The 22,472-nt window shown below is 37.7% G+C and overlaps 1 pseudogene; it reads right to left on the reverse strand.

Annotated features, from left to right (window-relative positions):
- Positions 1-12,022: 12,022 nt before the first annotated feature.
- LOC128598286 (transcription and mRNA export factor ENY2-like) lies at positions 12,023-21,893 on the reverse strand (annotated as a pseudogene).
- Positions 21,894-22,472: the final 579 nt, after the last annotated feature.

Below are 22,472 nucleotides of genomic sequence, written 5' to 3' on the forward strand. Positions count from 1 at the left end.
TAGTTTTGAAAAAAATACTTTGATGTTCACTAGACTGCATTTTCTATTCATTTCTTAAAAATTAAAAAGCAAAATTTCAACTCGGCAGCAGCTATTACTGCACCATACAATTTAATTACATACACACTGAGTTGGAACCATTGTGCAAAATGGATTACACATGTACATAAAGATATGATTTGATGGCAGTGGTGCATTATTCTAGACCATTCAGCATGCCTATAATTACATTAAATGTTAGACTTTTGTGCAAGGGACACATTTATAGTAATCATTCACATGCATTATATGTAGTCATTGTCTAACATTCTGTCTAGGAAGATTTTGGAAATAGGGCAAAGAAAACATCTTTTTTAAATGTCTGCAGTTCTTTTTGAATAGTCATATTCTGAGCACTGATATTTGAGCATTTTAATCTGTGTTGGTTCATAAAGTCTGATAATAAAATTTTCAATACACTGAAAAAATCCCATACTTCAGTGAAATGTCATACATGGTCATGCTTGTGTTTTTAATTACATTTAGGCTGGGTGAAGTAGCTTACAACTGTAATCCTACCATGCTGGGAGACTGAAGCTGGATTGCCTGAGCTCAAGATTTGGAAACCAGCCTGAACCAGACATTAAGACTATGTCTTTACTAAAATAAAGTTAAAAACTAGCCAGATTTTTAAAAGAAACTAGCAGGAACTGTAGTTCCAGCTACTTGGGAGGCTAACACATGAGGATTGCTTCAGCTCTAGAGTTTGAGACTGCTATGACACCACAGCACTCTAGACAGGGTGACAGAGTGAGGCTCTGTCTCAATATAAATAAAATAAAATAGGTCACAAAACAAACCAGCTTGCAGAAATCACAGTTCTTGGCGTGAGTAAGGTTTCCTTCTTAGCAATTTCTTTTTACTGATTTTTGCCCAGGCATTCTGGTAGTGCTTGTTAATAATGAAAAGATCTCGTCTGCTACTATTCACTGGTTAAGATGGTAGAGTTAATGCCTCAGAATCAGATCTATAAGACCTTTAAAATTGCCACTTCATAGGTTTTGGCTGAGAAAAGTGAGTAGCTAACATAAGAATCCACATCTTGAGGACAAGGAAGATCATGCAGAGTCACCTTTTCAATTCTCTGAAAAGATAAAGAGGCACTAATAATGCTATAAAACATGAAATTACAATCTATTTCCTTGTTATTCCTATTATCCTACCCAAGAAGGGAGGTACTTCTATGTAGTGTTTCTGTTTGCTTACCAGGTCTGACAATTAAGTTTGCAAACTCAATCCTAGAAAAAGTGTCACATACCTCATTGCTGAATATCACTGTGATCACATTTGAAGTACTCTTCTTGGGAAGCTATGCACCCACACAAGTGCCTAGTCCACCTTTCAAGGCAATTTTGAAACTCTTTTTCCAGAATGGTGCTCAGAGCTGCTCTCATACTATTGATGTCCTGAATATCTTCCTTCCAATATTTCCTTTATCTTTGGGTAAAGAAATAGTCATTGAGCACTGTATCAGGTGAACAGGGAGAGTGTTCCAGTACAGTTATTTGTTTACTGGATAAAATCTCCCTCACAGATAGTGTCATGTGAGCTGGTGCATTGTTGTAATGCAAGAGCCATGAGTTGCTGGCCAAGATTTTCAGTAAGATTTTCCTGTTTATTGATATTTACTTGGTCTGCTGCTTCGCACAGTCAGCCAATGATTTTGATGCACAATTTGATGAAGTTTTGCAATGTTTTCATCAATTCTACTTGTGACTGGCTGCTGTGACCTTTCTTCATCCATGACACTTTCTCTCCACTCGGAAAAATTTGTAATCCATTTGTACATTGCCGTTTCTACATGGCATTATCCCCATAAAGTTGGACTAACTTGTCCCGGATTTCACTTCCACTCTTGCCAAGTTTATAAAAAAATTTAATGTTTGTTGCTTAAAGAATTCAAGCTCAGGGCGGCGCCTGTGGCTCAGTCGGTAAGGCGCCGGCCCCATATACTGAGGGTGGCGGGGTCAAACCCGGCCCCGGCCAAACTGCAACCAAAAAATAGCTGGGCGTTATGGCGGGCACCTGTAGTCCCAGCTACTTGGGCGGCTGAGGCACAAGAATAGCTTAAGCCCAGGAGTTGGAGGTTGCTGTGAGCTGTGTGAGGCCACGGCACTTTACCGAGGGCCATAAAGTGAGACTCTGTCTCTAGAAAAAAAAAAAAAAGAAGAAGAATTCAAACACAAAACATACTACAACAATAATGAACACCACTTAGCAAGACATCACTACGTCTGGACATAAATAAAGTTGTGAGACACAAATATACCAAGGTTATGCAACCTTACCAAGCTGTTCGTACAATGGTGCCAACATAATCACACCACGGCAAGTGTCAGACATCATATTTATGCCAAGATCAGTCCCCAGGGTACAGTACCACCATAAGAATAATGGACTGGGTCAATGGGTCATCACATTAAGCCAAAATAACAGAAAAATCAATATAAATAACAGAAAAAGCAATCCAATCTTGAGCATTTTATCTCTGAACTATTGAATCAGGGTAGTTTCCAAGTGCTGCATAACGGGGCAGCTTTTTCTCTCTCTGCTTATTCAAAGTTGTTTTCATGGAACTTGTGTGTGCAAGATGGCATGCTCATAGCAGCATGCTTCTTTCACTAAATGATTCTTCATAAAATGAAATAATAACATAAAATAATTGTTTTAAATATTAAAAGAAAATTTCAGTAGAGATTCTTAAGTGTTGCTTTGAAAAAAGTTTCAGATTCCACTATGGAAATGATTTTAGCATCACAGACATTGTTTCCAGCCTATAAACACCAATTTTCCCACAATGAAGCAACTTTCAATCCTCAGGAAAGTGGGGTTAGCATAGACCTGTGGTATTTTAATACCAAAGATTCTGGGAAATTATCTGTGAGATTTTTGAAAAACTTCCACCAGTGAATTCATAGGGAAGCAAAATGAAATATGTCCAGTACGCTGCCTAGACCGCCTTTGTCTTGCAATGAAAAGGCCTTTAAATGAAAGGCAGGTGTTGCCCTCAAGCCAGGTGAGACAGTGATCATAAAGTACAAATTTATCTGCTTGAGGGGTACAGGACACATGACCACCATGATTTTCAGCCAGGCTACACACACACTCACAGTTGGGATAATTTTAAAACAAGCAATGTTTGTGAGGAAAACTTTTAAACAGGAAACCTCTGTGTTGAGGTTGTTTAAAGTTTATTTTATATTTTTAAAGCACATCAAAATTTCTGGCTGTTTAAGAATAACAAAAAAAAATTGGCAACAAAGAAAAATAGTACAACATGTATTTATAACCTGTCATCAAGAGTTATCACTTTGTAAATAAAACATTGCCAAGTCTTTGTGTTGGGAGGGGTCTTGGGCATTCTCTAGCCCAAAATCTTTGTTTCAGATTCACTCTGGCCAAAAACATTTATTTATTCAGCTATGCTAGGCCCACACAGAAGAGAAAACAGGCCTGGAGGAGTGAAGTGGTTTGCCAACATTGGACGGAACCTAATAGTTATGTAGCTAAGAAATTACCCCAAAACTCAGCAACCTAAAACCACAGACACTTACTGTTTTATAATTTCTGTGGATGAGGATTCTCAGCACAGCTGAGCTGGCCCTCTGCTTCAGGGTCTCCTCACAAAGTTGCAATCAAGGTGTCAACCAGAGCTGGGATGTCATCTGAATATTCAACTGGGCCAGGGTCTGCTTCAAAGCTAATTCATGTAATTGTTAGAAGAATTCAAATCCTTGAGGGTTGTTGGATGCAGGCCTTCAGTTTCTCACTGAATGTTGCATGTGAGTTTTTTAACATCTTTTCAACATCATCTAAACCTAAAAGGCAGCAAAATGCACCTCACAAAATTTTGTAATGTAAGCAAATAGTTTTCCAGCCTATACTCAAGGGTGGGATTATATAAGACCACTAAAAAGAGGTGAGGGTCCCTGGGGTCTATCTTAGAAGTGTGTCTGCTACCTGAAGTAAATGTACTTAAATGAACACAGCAAACTATATTGTGTCTGCTACCTGAAGTAAATGTACTTAATTGAACACAGCAAACTGTATTGTGTTCTCTCAAACATATAAGCAAGAAAAGAACAAGTGATCCCATCACAGGCTGGAAACTTTTCTGAAGAAGACAGGCACACGGCCTACAGACATGAAAAAATGCTCATCATTTTAATCATCAGAGAAATGCAAATCAAAACTACTTTGAGATATCATCTAACTCCAGTGAGACTAGCCTATATCACAAAATCCCAAGACCAGAGATGTTGGTGTGGATGTGGAGAAAAGGGAACACTTCTACACTACTGGTGTGAATGCAAATTAATACATTCCTTTTGGAAAGATGTATGGAGAACACTTAGAGATCTAAAATTAGATCTGCCATTCAATCCTATAATTCCTCTACTAGGCATATACTCAGAAGACCAAAAATCACATCACAACAAAGATATTTGTACCAGAATGTTTATTGAAGCCCAATTCATAATTGCTAAGTTATGGAAAAAGCCCAAGTGCCCATCGATCCACGAATGGATTAATAAATTGTGGTATGTGTACACCATGGAATATTATGCAGCCTTAAAGAAAGATGGAAACTTTACCTCTTTCATGTTTACATGGATGGAGATGGAACATATTCTTCTTAGTAAAGTATCCCAAGAATGGAAGAAAAATGTACTCACCCCTACTATGAAACTAATTTATGGCTTTCACATGAAAGCTATAACCCAGTTACAACCTAAGAATAGGGGGAAGTGGGAAAGGGAGGGAAGGGAGGGGGGGAATAGGGCAGAGGGAGGGGGAATGGTGGGATTACACCTGTGGTGCATCTTACAAGGGTATATGTGAAACTTAATAAATGTGGAATGTATATGTCTTAGCACAATAACTAAGAAAATGCCAGGAAGGCTATGATAACTAGTGTGATGAAAATGTGTCAAACGGTCTATGAAACTAGTGTATGGTGCCCCGTGATCACATTAATGTTAACCAGTGTGATGAAAATGTGTCAAACGGTCTATGAAACTAGTGTATGGTGCCCCATGATCATATTAATGTACACAGCTACGATTTAATAAAAAAAAAACTATATTGTGTTCTCCACGCTACAGACAACAGTCTTTAGGCAAACAGTAGAGAAAAAAATGGGTTTCTTCTTTCTGAGACAGAAAGCCAATTGATTTCTACCATTAAGATTATATTTTTTAAATATCCTACTAATTGGTTAGTATTTTTAGATGGTAATCAAGAAATGTTTTCAGTATAGCAATCATAAGCCAAGAAGCCCTTTCTTCTCACTCCCCATTTTAATTACTTATATTATGGTAACTACATAATTTATCACCCAAACCTACACCTACTCCTACATTAAGGAGTGAAACAAGGCACTAATAGTAATTGCATGTAATCAGAAATTATAGGAGTAAACCAGGATCATCCGTGGTAAACTTGGCCATATGTCCACCCTACTTATAACCACAATGAGAAGCAATCCTTCAGCATGGAAGCCCAAAGATTGAGTTGTGAGGAAGAAAAGAGAGACCTGGCATCAACCCTGGAATATCAGTGCAGTTACAGATCTGTAGGCAGGTAACTCTGACATCCTTTATCTGAGATAGCTCCTCTGTGAGCCTTTTCATGCAATCAGGACTAATGGAAGCTCTATGAGAGGCTTAATGCTCTGATATCACCTCCCCTATTGTCATTTCTTGTTTCTCTCTCATTATTCTTTCATGAATAATTATGACAAATACAATGCCTCCTTCTGGGTTTTGTGATAGCTCTGTTGTTATTGAGCCCTTTTATTTAATTTCATTTTTAATATTTCCAAATGCAGTTATGCAGAATATATGGACCAGTATTAGTAAGTTTGTCATTTACTAATATTTGAATGAATAGAATTGTTTCTTAATATAACGACACCACACTTTCAAAAGAAAATATTCATCAAAGGCTTACTTAAAAATGAAAATCTGAAATACTAGCATCTAGTACTTGCCAATTCCTCTGTCTCTTTTAACACTCATGCTATATATATATACTTCCAAATGAAGCACATGGCAGACATTCACAGAACTACTGATTAATGATTAGTAAAAGGCAGCCAGTACTCAAAAATATTTTTTGAAGCAATACTAACCCCTTATAAAGCAAACCTTTCTTTGGTAACAATGTCTCTTGAAATGAATCCTTTTTTGAGAAATAAAGGCTGGTAAAACATTTACTTAGTTTGAATCTATATATTTATAACTTTAAATGTAGTTTTACATATGAAAATCATTTTTTCAGGAGGTGGAAGCAGGAGGATCACTTGAACCCAAGAGTTTGAGGTTGTTGTGAGTTATGACATCATGGCACTCAAGCCTGGGCAACTGAGTGAGACTCTGCCTCAAAAAATTTTTAAAAGTCTATTCTGTATGGCATCAACTGAAAGTGAGGCCTGTGGCTCAGTAGGTAGGGCACTGGTCCCATTATACTGAGGGTAGCGGGTTCGATCCCAGCCTCAGCCAAACTGCAACAAAAAATAGCCTGGGGTTCTGGTGGATGCCTGTAGTCCCAGCTACGCGGGAGGCTGAGGCAAGAGAATTACCTAAGCCCAAGAGCTGGAGGTTGCTGTGAGCTGTGATGCCATAGCACTCTACCAAGAATGACAAAGTGAGACTCTGTCTCAAAAAAATAAAAGAAACAGAAAAAGACAAAGAAAAAAGTACTGAGGTAATCTTCACAGTTTTATCTCACATCCGTCTGACCATTTCTTTGCAATTCTTGACAAAAACCTAAATATACTTATAGATATATGTATATCTGAAAAAATATCTCAAATTTTATCAAAAGGCACACAATCAAATAACTATAATACTCCTACCCCAGAGGCAACAATTATTTTTAAAAATGTTTTATTTTTAAAATTTTGATTTTGGTTTTGATTGACAGATCATAATTACAGATACATTTATGGGGTACATTGTGATGTTCTGATTACATGTATGTGATGTGCAATGATAAAATCAAGCTAATTAACACCATCACCCCAATTATCTATCTTTTCTTATGGTAAGATATTGGAAATGTACTTAGTTATTTTGAGTTTTAGTTATTACTATTGTCCATAGTCACCCTAGTGTGCAACAGAGCTCAAAGCTACATCCAGAAGTGGAATTACTGACTCTTGTGGTAGTTCTATTTTTACCTTTTTGAGGAAACGTCACACCATTTTCCATAGTGGCTGTAATAATTTAACACGGAATGGGTGTAAGGGTTCCCTTTTCTCTACACCTTTAGCAACATATAATTGTTCTCTTTTTGATAAAAGCCCTACTAACAAATGTGAAGTGATATCTCATCGTAGTTTTAACTTGCACTTTTCTGATGATTAGTGATGCCAAGCACTATTTTCATGCACCATTTGGCCATTTGTATGTTTTCTTTTCAGAAATACTTGTTCAGATCTGTTGCCCATTTTCTAACCACAGTATTTGTTTTCTTGCTGTTGAGTTGTATGGGTTTCTTACATATTTTAGATATCAGCTCTTTATCAAATGTTGTGGTTTACAAATATTTTCTCCCACTCCGTGGGTTGTCTCTTCACTTTGTTAATTGTTTTCTTTGCTAGGCAAAAGCTTTGTACTTTGAAGAAATTCCATCTGTTTAGTTTTTGTTTTGTTGCCTGTCATGTCAAAAAGAATTGTTTTCAGCCGGGCATGGTGGCTCGTGCCTGTAGTCCCAGTGCTGTGGGAGGCCGAGGCAGGTGGATTGCCTGAGCTCAGAGGTTCGAGACCAGTATGAATAGCAGTGAGCCAGAGTAAGACCCTGTCTCTACTAACATCAAAAACATCGCCAGAGGAAGAAGAAAATGAACAAAAAAGAGTACTTCAAATGAAGACGAATGAACAAGGAAGCTGAAATTAAAAATGAAAATAAATAAATAAATAAATTTGATTTCCAGACAGATGTAGCAGAGCATTTCCCTTATTTTTTCTTCTAGTAGTTTTACAGTTTCGGGTCTTTTATTTACATTTTGAGTTGATGTCTTTTACATGATATAAGGCAATGTCCTAATTTCATTCTTCTGCATGTAGGTATCCAGTTTTCCCAACACCATTTATTGACAAGACTTTCTTTACCCCATTATGTGTTCTCGACACCATTGTTACAAATCAATTGATTGAAAATATGTGTTTTCTTTCTTCCCTGTTGATTGATGAGTCTCTTTTTACAGAGGCAACAATTATTACCAATTTCTTTTATAGCCTTTTAGAATTTTTCTGTGTATATATAAGCAGATAACTATTTGTATATACTTCCTTTTTCTTTTTTCTTTATATACAAAGAAGAGCTTTGTATCATACTTAAAAAGAGCTTAACAGTATACTTTGAAGAGCTTTACACATCCGTATTTATTTGTTGATCTGTCTCATTATAAGTGGCAATACCTCAAATATTCCATTCATGGATGTGGGATGTTGATATAGCCAATCCTTAACATTTAGATTGTTTTCTTTTATTAAAAACTTGCTGCTGTGTTACTCCTGTCTTGCACTTATACTCTTGTGTATGAGTGCAAAGATTTCATTTGTAAATCTTGGAAAGTAGGATTATAGACTTATGAGTATGTACCTTTTTTACTCTAATAAATATTCCAAACTTATTGAGTCTATTTACAATCCAAGTGTCTTCAAATACAGAGCCAATTTATACTTCCATTTATAGAGAATAACCATCTTTTTTTTTTTTATTGTTGGGGATTCATTGAGAGTACAATAAGCCAGGTTACCCTGATTGCAATTGTTAGGTAAAGTCCCTCTTCCAATCACGTCTTGCTCCCATAAAGTGTGACACACACCAAGGCCCCACCCCCTTCCCTCCGTCCCTCTTTCTGCTTACCCCACAATAACCTTAATTGTCATTAATTGTCCTCATATCAAGACTGAGTACATAGGATTCATGCTTCTCCAGAGAATAACCATCTTATTTACCTGTTTAATTTGTGTGTCCCCAAACTAATTTGTCATTGTTTCACAGGCAAAAAAATTTTTTTTCTGAGTTGATTTTTTTTTTAATTATTAAATCATAACTGTGTACATTAATGCAATCATGGGGCACCATACACTGGTTTTATTGACCGTTTGACACATTTTCATCACACTGGTTAACATAGCCTTCCTGGCATTTTCATAGCTATTGTGTTAAGACATTTACATTATACATTTACTAAGTTTCACATATACCCTTGTAAGAAGCCCCGCAGATGTAATCCCACCAATCACCCTCCCTCTGCCCACCTCCCCACTCCTTCCCCTCCCTTTCTTCTTCCCCCTATTCTTAGGTTGTAACTGGGTTATAGCTTTCATGTGAAAGCCATAAATTAGTTTCATAGTAGGGCTGAGTACATTGGATACTTTTTCTTATTCTTGAGATACTTTACTAAGAAGAATATGTTCCAGCTCCATCCATGTAAACATGGAAGAAATAGTCTCCATCTTTCTTTAAGGCTGCATATGAGTTGATTTTTTTTGAACTATGATTATGTCATAGGTCCTTTCATGTATTTGTAATCCATTTATATTTTATTCTCTTTGAACTGCATGGTTTCATCTTACTTGCCCATTTTGCTATCAGATTGTTAGCTTCCCTCCACCCCACCCCACTGCAATATGAAAAATTCCACTAGCTTTGGGTAGAGTTGTACACTTATATAGATATATAACAAATCCTGGATCAAGGCTTTTTTAGGGCAATCTGTCTACCATAACATTCTTATAGACGATTTTTATTATCCTTCAGCTGCTATGGCTCTGGGCTTTAAAAAATACACAAGGTCTTTTATAGACCGGTTTTAAATTTTGAAGATCAGCTTTTAAGAAGGCCTCACTCCATGCTTCCCTTAATGATGTGCTGGTACTCAGCATCCGTGTACAGCATTCTGTTTCTGTGAAGGCATTAATTCTGGTCCTAGTTTTCATTGGCTTTCTCTGGACTAGTGTCACATACTGTGGTGACAATAAAAGTAATTGTGTGCTTCACTTTGAAGTGTTAAATTTGAGGGTCACTTGGAGAGTCTGATTTTATCTGGCCAATTTTGGAAAGGTTTATAAAACTGGGGCGCAAGGGTTTGTCTTCATCTAGCTGATGTGACTCTTCAGAGTCTATGTAAATAGAATATATTTATCCATTCTTGTGATTTATATATTCTTACAGGGCATGATTTGCATTCTGGTTCTCTATCTCTGCTTATGTTGCTTGAGAAATGCAAAACTCGTGGGGAGAAAGAACCACATTCCAGGATCTGGCTTTGGGGAGATTTTCAAATGTAAGTTCCATTAGCATCATTGGTGGCGAGGCACCACCATCCTTCTTATCCCAGCCAAATGCCTGGAGGGTAATGGATTATCTTCCTCTCAGCAGACCCCATAGGAGATTCTCTTCATGGTTTATGCATTCTGGCTGGAAAACATTCCCTGCACATCCCAGGGGGAGAATTCTTCCTGTTTTCTCCAGCAGAGGTCCGCTGGGAATAAATCTGGCTCGCAAAGTGTAAACCCAATGTACTGTAAAGAGAAGATCAAGGGCAGTGTTGGCACCAAGTGCTTGTTCAAACAATTCCAACTGTTCTAAATTTTCAAAATCAGACAGAGAGAGTTCTTGTTCCTTTAGCCTAGGGAAATACTTGAAGAAGGTGTCTTTAAACATCCAATCAAAAATGCCCAGATTTTAGCAGGAGGAAAATGGGAACAAAGCTATGGGTTTCACTTTTGGATAAGAAAATAGAAAGGCTGAGGGTAGGGGCTACAACATTCTCCAGAGCATACTTCCATGTTTCTCTATGCAGAAAAGTAATTTTCAAATTGAAAACCAAACAATGGGTGACCAAAAAAATAAAAAATCATTCGATAGCTCAAAAATATTTGCTTGATGAATACTTGTATTAGAGTTTAGTGTCTGTAACACCTTTTGTGATGAAGCAAAGGGTAAGCTTAGTAAATAAATATGATTTTGGAAAATCACCAAGAAAATCTTTGACTACAATCCCAGGAAACAAAGGAGTTTTCTAGAACAAACAAAAAAATCATGTGGGTGGAGTTGTTAAATCTTGGATCAGAAATATTAGATTGGTACCATGACCTAATGTACATTCAACCAATGCAACATTATCGCGTAGTATTTTTCTGCAGAGCTTAAAGGACAAAGGTTGGCAAACACTTAAATTGCTAGTTACATTAAGCTTTTGTTTTGTGATCTTTAGGCTCCAGGGAGGCCTACAATTTTGAGCTTGAGTTGATAAAAGGCAGATCCAAGGAATTATTTATTTTGCTCTGAGCTACATTAATTGAATGAATTCATTTGGTGCCATTTTCATTCCCTTTTGAATTTTGGTCATGAAAATTAAGAATCATAATTCTAATATCTCACACAGCCTGTGAGTAATGGCAGAATGCTTTATTGCTTTGACATTTCTAGTTTTCTAAGTTTTGATTTGCTGAGTTCTTTCCTCGTCTTTCTTGCAGTTAACTTATTATGATTATTAATGAGGAAGCAGAAAAAAGGCCCTTCAGTCAAACTTTAGGGAATAGGACATAATAATAAATGGTTTCTGTCTGGGATCTAACATTTGCCCCTCAATACAGTAATTATTAGGTTGCCTGATGATGTGCTGAATTTTACAAGGCCCTTATTAGGGAAAGAAAAAGAACATAATAAATCCACTACTGTGGGTAATGACTGGTGTGGAAATCGAAAATGTTTCAAAATTAACCCACTCCTTTTTTCCATCTTATAAATGCTCCCTGGGTCTTAATATTATTCATCATATAAGTATACTTGCTTTTATCTCATTTCAACTAGTTTTGCATTGCCAAGAAGCTCCAGAATTACTTGCTATTGAGTGCTTCCTGGCCTTCCTCATGCAGTGCCAACAAATTAAACAGAATTTGAGGGAAATAAATACAATAAATCTATGTTAGAAGACTGATTCACCAAATCAACACTGGAGCTAGTCGGCCTCCACTAAGCGGAAGCTGTTGGCATTACCACGAGGGGTCAGCAGTGGCTGCTTTGTTTCGTTCTCGCTCTTTGGATTTTCCCTCTTCTCTGTGATGGAGAGCAATCTTACATTAAGCAGAAGACTTCCTATGTGCCTTTGAAAGAATCCAGAAGACAATGAATGGAAGGTGCATATTTTCTATTCCAAACCTTAAAGAATATTGGAGACCTGAGTCCACTGTCTGCAACACTGTTCTCTGTTCTCTAGTGGCTGCTTTTGAGAAGAGGTGACTTCCAGGCAATATAAAGAAGAAATATAACTTCCAGGCAAAATAAAACATTGCATTTATAAAATACATTTTTAGAATAAATTCCATGCCTTTTCAAAATATAGTTAAATTGGATAAATATAATGTGATTGAAAAAGGATCTTAATTTCTATCCAAATCTCTCCTTCTATGCCTTCTAATTGTGATTTTTTTTAAAGTTTACTTGAAGTAAGGATGACATAGTGGGAAAAATAGCAAACTCAGCCAAGTGTAAGCTCTACATAACAAAATAAATATAAAAACAAGTGTTTCAAATTAGTAGAGAAAATAATTCCCATTCAACAAATGGTGTGGAGATAATTGACTCAACATCTAGAAAACAATAAAGTTAGACTTCCACTTGACACAACGCACTTGAACAGATTGTGGATAGTTTAAAATTTTAAACACTGAAAAAAAATCCCCTAACAACTACCTGAAGATAATGTAGGAGTCTTATGTTTTTACCCATCTTGAGGCAGAAAAGACCTTAATAATCAAGATACAAAATTCAGATCTGTAATTATAACAAAACAAAAAATTATTTGTGATACATGTATGAAAAATAACATTTAAAATCGTGCTACAAACTGGGAGAAAAGAACTGTATAGTGTCTACTGGACAAAGATTAATATTCAAAATTTATGAAACTGTTAATCAATAATAATTTATTAGAAGTCACCAGACTGACAAGGAAAAAATAGTGTATTTGCCCTCACTGGGGCAATAAACATTATTTTAAGGCTTATTTTATTAGTAATGAAATAAAATTATGAAATACAAAATTTCACTTGCCAGTGGTAAAAATTAAGGACTTTATGGGTCAAGTTTTGGTAAATATGTAGAAAATGATACTGATGAAGGCTTTTTGATAAAAGGATTTATGTGATCTGAAGAGACATCAGAGTATTGATGAAGGCTTTTTGGAAAGCAGTTCGACAATATCTGTCAAAATTTGAAGTTCATTATGTGTTTTGACATTCCTACTCTAGTGAAATATGTGTGCACAATTTCTCTTAATTGGTGAGTCACAAAAGCCTATTAACTTTTACTTCTTCTGCATCGCTTACTTTTACTTTCCACTGTCAGGCTCTGCCATTGTTTTTCTGGACTATTGCAGTAGCCACCTTTCTGATCCTCCAGCCACTCATTTCATCAACTCATCTGCCCTCTAATTTACCCTGTGTGCTGCTACCAGTAGTGCTCAACCTAACGCCATCCTGTGTAAGAAAGTCTCTTTCTCAGAACCTCTGCAGGACTTGATGAGTGATGTACAAACCCCCAAGTGGGACATTCACAAATTGATTCACATTATGAGCTCTTCCACACTGTCTCCCATTCTAAATTTAGTTGTTCTGTTCTTGCATGAGTCACATACACCTAGTTCACCTCCATGCTTTGGCTCATGTTGTTTTCTCATCATTTTAAAACTTTTCAAAAAAATTTTTTGTGCAGTTTTTGGCTGGGGCTGGGTTTGAATCTGCCACATAGGACCGGCGCTCTACCCCTTTCAGGCACAGGCACCACCCTAAAACTTTTCAATTTTTTGAAATCCTATTGATCCTTCAAAAGCCAGCTGAAGTCCTACCACGTCCTTGAATCTTTTTTATTCCTTCCAGTCTGAATTAGTTTTTCCCCATTGCATCCCTAGTAATATTTAGCATTTGCCAGGGACAATACTGAGTTAACATGTATGACTGCTTAATATATTAAAAGAAGTGCTAAGCTCTTGATAAATATTGTCTCATCTATTCCCCCAAATTCAGTGAGAAAAAGATAAAGAACTGTTGCTATTTCCATAACATACAGGGGGGATTTAGAGTTATATATATGTCTTTTTTAATATAATTTAAACTCCCTTAAGTGCAGAATTTACCTGATAAATTAATAGCTACTATTCCAGTGCCTCCTATAAACTAGGCTCTTGTTAAAGAAATTTTGCTGAAACAAATAAGCTCTTCATTAAATGACCCCCCTGGGACTCTCGTTACTAACAATAGGTTAATCCACTTCCTTCAGAAAGCCACGTCAGGTAACGTGTATTGAACACTTATTATGGAGGCACTTGTATATTACACATGATCTTTAACAATGGATCTATTATTTTTCACCAGTACATTTGATGAAACTGAGGTTCTAAAGGAGTTAAGTAACCTGTTTATGGCCACCAACTAATAACTAGAACTCAGGGCTTTCTGTTGCCAGAACTAGCTCTGTTAACGTAGCTCTGCTACACACCTTTACAGAGCTAGTGGTAATTGTAATATATTTTAGATATGATATCTCACATTATCTGTGAGTAGTATATTTGTGTTTTCAAATTTATTTTCTCTTTTTTTCCCGCAGACATAGCTTCCCAGCCAATTTCCTACCTTCCTTTACATTTAGGAATAACTATGTGGCTAAGATTTTTATTTTTATTTTTTGCCAATGAAATGTGAACTTCAGACACATGAACAATTTCTACCTTATTTTTCAGAAGTAAAATCCCTTGCCTTGTATTTCTTTTTCTCAAGAGTTTTAAACAAGGCAAAGTGAAAAAATAATCTTGATCACCAAAATAACAACAGTTTATGGATGCGATTCTACATCTCAAAATGGCTAAGTTGAGTAGAACCGCCCATAAAGTGAGAGAGAGATAATATTCAATCTTATTTAAGCCACAGTATTTGGTGGCTGCAGCAGAGTAGGGCGGTGTCAATTTTTTACAGCAGCTTAGTTTTACCTAATACACCGTTTATGTTTAAGTGCATGCATGCTTTATTTTTAAGTGGATGGTATACACGCTTTTCTGTATAGAATTGGAAGCGTCTCATCACCACATTCTCAGAGTAGGGACAGATATGAACCAAGCAGGTGATTACGAACACATCAATGACTAACCATCAATGAATGTCTTCTCACTGTGCTTTATATCTCCAGCTAGAACCCTTTTGCATTGTAAGCTTCATTCCTGTACCCAGTAGACTGTAATTTATAATAGCTGGCAATCTGGCCACAGGCTGTTAATAATTTTCTTCAGCTATTATAGAGCAAGCTCTGAGAAATTTAATGAGAAAACCAGCTGGAAGACACTAAATATATTCCTCTCGGTTTTCTAGGGGCATAGAGTGGGGAAGAACCCTGCCCAATCCGGGGAATACAAGTAGAAGACAAATGGCCAGATGATAATGAGAACCACACGACTCTGGGGAAGGGAGACTAAGCTCCAGAGGACTGTACAAATACCAAAGTGTCAGAATATGAAAACCAAGGGAAAAATTGTGTTTAGTGGGGCCTGGTTTGAAAGGCTAAAGAGATTCACAGCATCAAGAATTCCAAGTTAAGAATGAGTGAAAGGGTGAGGGAAGGAAGAAAGAAAGGAAAGAAGATATTTTCAAGAAAAGAAAAAAAGTGGCGTTCCTCCCTTAAAGGTCATAAAGCTTTCCTGTGGGGCCTCCCTATCCAGATGTGACACGCTTCTCTATGGGGGCTCAATGACACAAAATCACACCTCATCTTAAGGCCCTTCCAGCTCTCGCAAGGCTTTCTGTGAACTTTACACTTATCCATAGTTTCATCTCTTAGGCAGGCACCTCCCTTGTACATGTAGGAAAAAGATACAGTGGCAACAGAGAAGCAACTTTCCTCCAAGGTCTAACTTTGACAATTTTATGTTTTCTGATGGTCTGTTTGTCTTAACATCATTTGTAATTATGTAATTATGGTAGATAAATTTGAGAAAGTTAAATTTTCCCATTACTCTATCAACGAGAGCAGGAGAAAGATCAGGATGTGCCTAGACCTCTCAATGAAAGTGCATCTGAAGGCTACCTTGTCATAGAACATGGGGGACCAAGTCTCCACGTACAGTCTTCGGTGATTTCCATACGGAAATCTGGTTTCTGGGTAAATTTCATCTTTACAATCTTCCCTCCTTCCTGGAAAAATTTGCCTTTTCACTTTTTTATATTTTTTCTCCCAGAGGACTTTAATGACTGGTTCCTGGCATGGGATTTTTTTTAGCTACACCCTCTTATAAAATTGCAATAATTTATACTGACTCGTCGAGAATGAGAATGTAAACTTCTGTAAACCAACATTGACTGGAAGGACTTCCCCAAGTCTAATATGAACTCTTATATTACAGTTAAATATTTTCTATTTCGAATCATTATATACCAGGAAGCCCAACAAATATCAAGACATTATAAAACCACAGTCATTGGGATTGTGGGGCTTTGGTACAGGGAAAGACACTTTGATGAATGCCGCAGAGCAGAGCCAGAGCCTAGAAACCTCCTGTTTCCCTGAGGTAACTTGTATCAGAATGAGGTGACATTACATGTGACTAAGGAGGTGGGTGAGTGAACTATAACTCTCGTTTAACATGCTGGTTGGCATAATGGATTATTCACATGGGAAAATATTAAATTAGGTCCTTACATAATACCATAGGACAAAATACCCCATAGATTAAAAAAACTTTTTAAGGAAAGCTTTTAAAGGAAAAATGAAGAAACCGCCTTTATGAATTTAGGAAAAAGAAAGACCCCTTAAGACACAAAGAATAGCTGGATATACCTTTTACTACCTTAAAGTAGGGTATTTCTGTTTACCAAAAGTCTCCCTAAAAGAAGTGGAAGTGAAAAGCCACCAATAGGAAAAGACCCATGCCACATGAGACATGCTATTATACACCCAATGAGCACTGGTTTTCAAATATTGCTCGGTAATAAGGAAGTCAAGTGTCCTCCATTGCAAAGGTCTTCTCTGGGTTCTGAAATATTTCCTGTTCAGTAAGAGCAACACTTTATTGCCTTTTCTCTCATTTTCTGATTAGTATAATAATCAGTAAAGCCTTACTTTAAGCTTCCAATCTTAAGCAGTCTTTGGATAACTTCTCAAATATAAAACAGAACTTGATCCATCGAAAACAGGAGATTAAAATCAAAATGATATGATTTTTTGAATCATCAATTTTCCTTCATTTTTCTCAATGCTTTATCTTTGAGCTCTCAATAAAGTTGCTAGGTCTTATATATTTTGCCTTTGCCCTGTCCTCTTTATTAGTCCCTCATTTCACTTCTGTGATAATATTCAAAATCAGGAGGTGGCAAACTTTTAATGTGAAGGACCATATAGTAGATATTTTAGGTTTTGAGGGGCTATGGGTCTCCATTGTAGCTTGAAATCAGCCACAGACAAGATCTAAATGAATGGGCATGGCTATGTGCTGATAAAGTTTTATTTATAAAAAACAGGGTGACTGAACTAGCCAATCACTTCTCTGGGCCAAACTTCTTTACCCCCAGCTAGAACTTATAATTATTAGGGATTTGTAATTCTCTCTGTGTGTGTGTGTGCAATGCTTTGCAAACTCCAAGATAGGCTTTGCTTATAATTATCTTGTTTGGCAGAAAAATAAACAGAGATTTGGAGGGATTAACTGACTTCCCAACGTTGCTCCGATTGCTCAGATAATAGTAGAAGCAGGATTCTAACCTAAGTGTTCTGCCACAAACTCTAACGCTCTCCCTGTGGAAACTATTTGGCCACTCTCTCCTCAATGGCCTACCAGTCTCTCTGCTTCCAGCCTCAACATCAAACCTCATAGGATGACCACATCATGCAACCTCATAGAATGACCACATCATGTTTCTAAGGCATGGCCCACTTCATGTGACGTCCTTGCTCAGAGCCTTCAATGGGTATTGATTTCTCAACTAGATCCAGACTCCTAATCTAGTCTTCAAGAGGATACAAATCTTATCAAAACTGCCTTTCCAAAAATACCTGGTCATTGTGTTGAAAGGCTACTTTTTACCTAAGACCTACTTTATGTGCCACCTTTCCTGTGAAGAATTTTCTGAGCTACACAACTGTCGTGAGTTGCGTTGTCTGGGAAGCCATCTATGAGCCAGAGTTTAACATACAGGGTGCCTTTGGGGGATAGCCTCTGAAAGGCAGGGCAGAAAGCAAGAGCTGCAATAAGCAAGGGATTCACCCAACACATGGAAAGCTCTAGAGCAGAATGGCCCTTAAGAGCTGTCTGTATCAGTCATGGCTATGTCGATCAAGTGCATGTGGTCTTCTCAGGAAGGGGCATGACCTTGGACAAGGTGACTCTCTGCAGATGGAATAATCCCTAAGGTGGTAGACAGCTAACGGCTGAGTGCTCTCAGCAGCTCATATGAATACCTCATTGAAATATGATTATCACTGTATCCACTACATCAACCATATGTCAAATTTATTTTATAGTCCCTTAATTCAATGTTTCTTGCATGATTACCTATAATCTCTGTATACTGGCATTTCCATAGTTCCATAGTCCTTTTCTATATTTGCTCCCAAACCATTCCTTTCTATGTGTGCTCCTTAAAAGCTGTGTTATGTAAAGAGCATGGATTCCAGAGTCAAATATTCCCGATGTGAATCTCATACCAGCTTTGCTTCATCCCAGCTGTGTCACGTGGAAAATCATAGTACCAGTTCACAAGAGCATTCTGAGGACAGCATCAAGCCACAAAGACAAAGTGCTTGGCTCATAGGACTGCTTTATAAGTATTAGTTTCCTGTCTTTTGAAGGGTGAAACACATTTTTAAACATATGACACTTGATACCTCTCTGTTGAATTGAATCTTCGAACGTTTCTTTGAATTCATTATTACTACTACTAATGCCCTCTATACATGAATTCCTCTGGAAAGAGAAATAAGTGAGAAAGAGTGAGAGGTGGGGGTTTGGAGAGAGAAGATAAAAGAACTTTTAGGGTCTCTTTGTTTGCATGCATTTGAGTGTTTGTGTATTCATGAGGCTGTAGGGACCATATGATGTCCACTTGTTAAAAATCCATCACTTAAAAACCATCGGTCTTAAGAACAAGAAGACAACAGCAGAATCACAAAAAATTAACCAAGGCCTTTGCTCTCATAGTTAGAGGTGCTAATGATAGTTCTGGCCCTCTCCTTGAGCAGACAGCAGTAAATGTTAACTCTGAAAGCTGCCCAGTTTGACAAAAAATGATTTAAGCACCGAGGGTGACAAGAAGACCCATTTTATCGAGCCACAGGGCTGGCTTTGGGGACTTACTTGCTGGCATTTTATATCAGATGGGCAAAAATTCCTACAGTAGTCGATGGGAAGTGTCAGCCTAAGAGTTTATATATTTTTTAAAATCTCATCTCACAATAAAGGGTAGAAACTGGAGCTGATTTGCTACATTTAAAAAAGAAAGAATTATGGACGTTCACATGGTCCATATTCAGCTAAGTATAAAATAGGCCACTTCAGAGAATGATAACCAGCCTAGTCCCAATTAGAAGCTAATTGTGAATCTTTGATTCTATCTCTCATGATTTTCTTTCTTTTCTTGCGCAATATACCTTATCTGAAATTATGTAAACAAAGGTAAGGAATACAGCAGGGCAATTACTCCTGCAGATCACTACTTTAGATAGGGTCACTTTGAAGTGTTTGGGGGATATCCAAGGAAGTTGATCTACAGTAGTTGGAATATGAGTCTAGAGAAAGAGATGAGGTCTGGTTTGAAGACGCATTTAGTATTTTTCAACCTGTTGGTATCTGAACCCCTTGTCTGTCCCAAGTTTCCTGGGATTTCTCCAGGAAAAGAATATACAGGTAGGCAAAGGACCCAGGAGGGAGCCTTAAGAAACATCATTATTAAAAAAAAAAAAAAAAAAGAAAAAAAAAAGAAACATTATTTAAAGGTCCCATATAACAAAAAGGTACTCCACAACAAACAGAAGGAACTTCCAGTGGTAGGAAGAAACAATGTGAGGTGTGGGAAGAGAGTCCAAGTGGCAGGATGATCAACATTCTTGTTTTCCAGCAGAGGTCTCATAAGAATAGGCAAGAGTCCGTTGGATTTGGCAATCTTGATGGCAGAGTAAAACAAACAGGTAAAACTAAGAACTTCCCATTAAGTTCTTTCTTGACCATAGTATGTGGCGACGCAATTTAAAGATTCTGCATCAATTCCCAGCTACTGGGGAGGCTGAGGCAAGAGAATCGCTTAAGCCCAGGAGTTGGAGGTTGCTGTGAGCTGTGTGAGGCCACGGCACTCTACCGAGGGCCAGAAAGTGAGACTCTGTCTCTACAAAAAAAAAAAAAAAAAAGATTCTGCATCATTCAAATTTAAGATAAGTAGAATATGTGGAAGAAACTTAGTATGGAGCCAACTTGCAAATATTCTAGCTTCCATTAGATGGTAAATTCTTTGAAGCATAAGGAAGGCACATATAAGATGAGTAAGACCAAGTCTTAACACTCAAAGTTTATAACGAGTAAGAGTAAGAGCACTGTAGTACAAGATGGGGCATTACAATTTATAAAATATTATGGGGATTCATAAAAGGAATACACCTTATGCAGACAATTAGAAAAGACTAAATATCAGCTGTTAACATAGAATTGTACATACTATGTACTTAAACTATATTAAATGCTTTCTCTCTTAACAAATCTGGTGAATTAGTAATAAAGACAAAGTCCCCTTTATTCCAAAAATCCAAGCAAACTTCAAAACTTATTCATATTTATTAAAATAACACGTTTAGGGAAGAAAATCAATACACTGTATATCATTACTGAATAAAAGGATCTTATAAAAAGGATCTTATTCTGGGAAGCTGATGTCTAATTTGTGGCAAGTTTTACTTTTAGAAATATGAACCACAGAGGGCGGCGCCTGTGGCTCAGTGAGTAGGGCGCCGGCCCCATATGCCGAGGGTGACGGGTTCAAACCCAGCCCCGGCCAAACTGCAACAAAAAAACAGCCGGGCGTTGTGGCGGGCGCCTGTAGTCCCAGCTGCTCCGGAGGCTGAGGCAAGAGAATCGCATAAGCCCAAGAGTAGAGGTTGCTGTGAGCCATGTGACGCCACGGCACTCTACCGAGGGCGGTACAGTGAGACTTTGTCTCTACAAAAAAAAAAAAAGAAATATGAACCACAGAAAAACACGCTCTAATTCAATCTTAAAGCTGGCATGCTGAGCAAAGAATGTTCTTATTCTTTGTAGGAGCTCCTTCTTTACACTGTCAGGTGCCAGGGCTTTGCATTTTGTAGTGACAGAGTCTCACTGTACCTCCCTGGGGTAGAGTGCCATGACGTCACGCGGCTCACAGCAACCTCTAACTCTTGGGCTTATGCGATTCTCTTGCTTCAGCCTCCCAAGCCGCTGGGTCTACAGGCGCCCGCCACAACGCTGGGCTATTTTTTTGTTGCCTTTTGGCTGGAGCTGGGTTTGAACAAACCACCCTCGGCATATGGGGCAGCGCCCTACTCACTGAGCCACAGGCGCCGCCCGCCTTTTGGAATGAGTTCAGCCACCAAGTCATCAAGAGTAATGTGTTCTAGTCCTTTTTCTTGAATTACCTCTTTACAGTGTGCCTTCAATTGATCCTTCCAGTCACATTCAATTAATTTGGCTCTCAGCAACTCTTTAAGGCATTCTCTTTCTCCTGTTTCTACCAACTTTTGGTTAATTGCTGCTCTCATCTACGCATCATTGTTCATCTTGCTAACCACCATCACCAGGGGCGAGGGCCGTCCCTTCCTAGCGTCGAAAGGACCCTTGCGCTGATCACCGTTACCTGCCACTCTTTGGCTGCCCTGTCTTAGACACACAACCCCCCCACCAATGATTTTTTTAAGAAGCCTCTGAAGTTGGGAGCAACTTCTTGATTTAATCTAAAAATTCATCATTTCAATGGAATATTATCAACTGAATTTTCCAAAGAAATGCTGTTTACTAACATATAATGCATCTTTTCTTATCACCATTGTTGCCTTGATTGCAAAGCCACAGTAGGCTGTGATATGCAGGAAAGTGAGCAGGGATTAAAATCTAGTCTTATGTTCAAAAATCAAGTGCTGACTGGATCCGCCACTGGGTTACATCTACCACAAGGGGATGTTTTCTCTAAAACATTGAATTTTTTTTTTTTTTTTAGTGCAAATAATTTTCATAATCTTTTTCTCTTTATTATCCATACAAGTTCAGAAAACTACCCTAGGGAGTAGAAAAAGAGGGAGGTATGTGTGGTTAGCAAAGATCAACATGAAGGATGGTGATAGTATTAGAACTCCTCTCTGTGTGTCCAATGGTGGTGAATACAGACATCTACACAAGTGATACATTTTCATAG

This window comes from Nycticebus coucang, chromosome 11, assembly GCF_027406575.1.
Source record: "Nycticebus coucang isolate mNycCou1 chromosome 11, mNycCou1.pri, whole genome shotgun sequence".
In the NCBI taxonomy this organism is placed as follows: Eukaryota; Metazoa; Chordata; class Mammalia; order Primates; family Lorisidae; genus Nycticebus; species Nycticebus coucang.